Source organism: Elephantulus edwardii, unplaced genomic scaffold, assembly GCF_000299155.1.
Source record: "Elephantulus edwardii isolate Elephantulus edwardi_28Jun2011 unplaced genomic scaffold, EleEdw1.0 scaffold00059, whole genome shotgun sequence".
Lineage (NCBI taxonomy): Eukaryota > Metazoa > Chordata > Mammalia > Macroscelidea > Macroscelididae > Elephantulus > Elephantulus edwardii.
In genome coordinates, this window is record NW_006399809.1 from 7,471,512 (window position 1) to 7,475,491 (window position 3,980).

Consider the following 3,980-nt stretch of genomic DNA (forward strand, 5'->3'; position numbering starts at 1 on the left):
ATAATCGGGATGGGAGTGTCAGAGACAGTGCGATTGGCACAGGACAGAGCAGAGTTTAGAGCTGTTGTACATAGGGTCGCTATGAGTCTGAAGCGACTTGACGGCACATAACAACAACAACAACAAATCAGTTTGTACTTTTGGTAGTCCATGGGACAATACTCTTCTTCAGCACCACAGCTCAAAGGCATAAATTCTTCTTCTGTCATCATTATTCATTGTCCAGCTCTCTGATAAAGAGCAGGTGATTGAGAAGACTGAATCTGGTGAACTTTAGTCTTCAAACTGATATCATTACTCTTCAGCATTTTGTAGGATCTCTGAGGGCAGATTTGCCAAATTCAATATATCTCCTGATCTCCTGACAGCTGATACCAAGGTTGTCAATTGTTGATCCAAGCAAGATAGGAGACCTATTCCTATCTCCTATCCTGAAGAGATAGGACACCTCTATTCTTTGACTTTCTACTTCTCTTCCTTAATTCTTCAACCTATTCTTCTGCCATCTTGTATATTGACTTTGAGATACACACAGTGGAGCTACATGAGAAAAGGAACCTCATTTTGGTCAGATATCAAATGTGATGCATGACTTAGCTTATCTGGGCTGTTAAATAAGAAAGAATACTCATCTTATTTTAGTAACAGTTGTTTTTATGCTACTCACAACTCAAATTATTTCCTATTTTTACTATTGCATGTCATACAGCAATAAACATTCTTCTCTATATATTTATGTGCTTTTTTTTTAGGGAAAAAATTCTTTACTGCTAAAATCGCTGTGTTAAAAGTTAAGAATACTTTAAACTGTAGATACTGCCAAATATGCCTCTGAAGTACTGTATCTATTTCATTCCCACTGACCAATGTTTCCTCCTTAAATATACAGGATGTTAATTTGCCAAACCTCTTAGAATACACTTAAAAAAAAAACACCAAAACAAAACCAAAGAACCAATGACCAAAGCTTAAAGGTTTTTTCATGTCTTTGTTGTGGATAGTTGAGCAAATTTTCATTTCAAAAGTTCATTTTTATTTCTTCTCTTGTGACTTAATCTCCTCAAGTTTTTGTCTATTTTTCCACTCTAGAAACTCTTTTAAATTATTTTAACAAATATTGTATAATATAGTTTATCTTTTAATTTTGTTTTATTTTACTTTCTTCTATGCTTTCATATTCTATGGAGGATTTTCTCCCCTCATTATTACAAAGTTCAAGATGTCTTCCTTAGAAGAAATTACGTTGATTACTCAAATTACAAAGTTTAATTGGAAACTTATGAAAGATTCTGAGTTGGTTGGAAGCTTGAATAACCAACATATATATATGTTAGGTGTCAGTCACATGAGATATTTCCATCTCTTTGCACTTTCTATTTAGCAGTAACACTGTTTAGTTTTATCAGTATATATTATGTTCATTTCTTTTACTATCTTATCAAGATGGTTTGGAATTGACATTATGACTAAGAACTTTTCAGCTCTGCAATTTCATACTGATTAAGGCTGGCTCAAGGGAATGCTTTTATTTCTGTATTTTAAAATGTTCATTGTTAGGGGAGCTCTGGTGGCCTAGTGGCAAGGAGCTGCAACTACAATCCCAGAGGCGCACGGTTCGAATCCACCAGGTGCTCTGCCAGGGAAGGAGGGACAATCTCCTCCTGTACCAGTCAGAGCTGATTTGACGGTATACTCACACAGAAATAATAAATTTTTTTAAAATGTTCTTTGTTAATTATTTAAAAACAATTCTCTGCAAATTTATTTTTCCCCCTCATATTGCATTTGGAATAAAACTGAAATAACATTGGTTATTATTAATGAAAATAAAAGCCCCACATTCACAGTGGCAATGTCAGCTTCAACCCACAGAGACCCTCCATTGTGTTTCCAAGGCTGTAAATTGTAACAGGGGTAAACTGTCATTTATCAACTGCTCTGAGAAACAAAGAGCAGTTGGTAAATTAAACACACCAGAATAGACAGTCTTTAGGTTAGCAGCACAACTCACTACTGACTATGCCAACCAGAGACCCCTTAGGAACTGTGCTTTCCCCTTACAATGTTATTGTTGCTGTTAGGTGGTGATAAGTTGAGTATAACTCACAGGAAACTTATGGACAACAGATCTGAACTCTGTGTTATCCCGTGCCACCCTCATCATCTCAGACACACGGAGCCAAGCGCTGCAGTCACTCTGTCCATTGACCTGGTGCAAAGTCTTCCTCTCTTTCTCTGACCCACCACTTTTCCAAGCATGATGGCCCTCTCTGAGTATAGCTTCTTGTAGCAAGACAGACGCACAAAGTATGTAAGACGAAGTTTATTGCCATCCGCCTCCAAGGAGCATTCTGGCTGTGAGAATTGTTTTTAAAATTTTCTATTTCCTGGCCTCTTGCGTGCTTATCTTAATGGCGGGTGGTGATCACTGAGTGGTCACAGATAACTACTGCTCGTAAGGGGAAGCTTTTTCCTGTCTCCCACTGTCTTCTTACCGCCAGTGGCCAAGCTCTCCAACATGTCGGTGGTGCTGCCAAATCACTCGCAGACGGGTTGGCCCCGGGGCGTCAACCAAGTCGGCAACAAGTACATCCAGCAAACTAAGTCCCTCACCCTGGAGCGCACCATCAAACTATACCCTCTTTCTTATCAATTAGACTTTCGTCACAAAAGAGCCTCTAAATGAAAAGAACAGCTCTGTTGCAGCCAGATTTCAATGCATCAGGGGAAAATTTGATAAAATTGGAAGGAGGAGAACTGTAGGAGTTCTGATTGTACATAAACACCACCTACCTCATGCGTTACTGCTACAGCTGGGAACTACCTTCTTCAGATTACCTGGTGGTGAACTTAATCTAGGAGAAGATGAAGTTGAAGGACTAAAACGCATAATGACAGAGATAGTAGGTGGTCAGGATGGAGACCTGCAAGACTGGGTCATCGATGACTGCATCAGTAACTGGTGGAGACCAAATGTTGAACCACCTCAGTACCCATATATCCCTGCACATATCACAAAACCTAAGGAACATAAGAATTTGTTTCTGGTTCAGCTTCAAGAGAAAGCCTTGTTTGCGGTTCCTAAGAATTACAAGCTGGTAGCTGCACCATTGTTTGAATTGTATGAATTGTATGACAATACACCAGGATATGGACCCATCATTTCTAGTCTCCCTCAGCTCTTGAGCAGGTTCTATTTTATATACAACTGAATTCTGCGCACTGGAGAAGTAGAAGAAGCCATCTCTTTGAGCACAGCTATCAACAGTGTAGAATAAGAAAGAGGGTCATGGTCGACAAGGATTGTTTTCCTCTTTCTTGATCCCTCAATGCTCCCTAATTTCCAGTATTTGAATAGTAAAGTTAATATGAGTAATTAGTGCTGTAAACACATGTGATAATGTTTAATTTACTTTTGGTTCTATTCATACTTTTTTGTACAACAAGTGGACTTCTATTTGTATTTTTAACTTCACATTAAACTTTTAAAATTCTTTTAAACAAAATTACCATTTCCTGTGATGTTTGAAGTATATTTTCTAATCATTGTATTGATCATACAAAAATCTTCTATCATCTCAATTAGGCATTTTATTATTAGAGTTTTGTCTTCTTTGTCCTTAAAACTCTCCTTCAGAATGGTAGCGATTATTTTTTTGTGTGTGTGTGTTTTCCATTTTCCCACCCTTTCATATATTGACTGTGCTGACCACAAATATCATTAGAAATGAGATGGATATTAGACATAAGTTTCAGTGTCTGTCTTAGACTAAAATTAACTTTACTAGGCTAATATAATATTATCAATTGGTAGAATATTTAAGCCATATAAAAAGAACTAAACCCAGTTCTTGAGACAGAAATGTACAATAATTACACTGAGAAATACTGTAGAACTCAATTGTCTAGGAAGGTCTGCTAAAGAAAACAACGTAATTTGGAAATTACTCCACAGTCATAAAGAAAATATTTTGGCCGCT

At 37.3% G+C, this 3,980-nt stretch overlaps 1 pseudogene; it reads left to right on the forward strand.

Annotated features, from left to right (window-relative positions):
• Positions 1–2,518: 2,518 nt before the first annotated feature.
• On the forward strand, positions 2,519–3,212 carry LOC102876053 (annotated as a pseudogene).
• Positions 3,213–3,980: the final 768 nt, after the last annotated feature.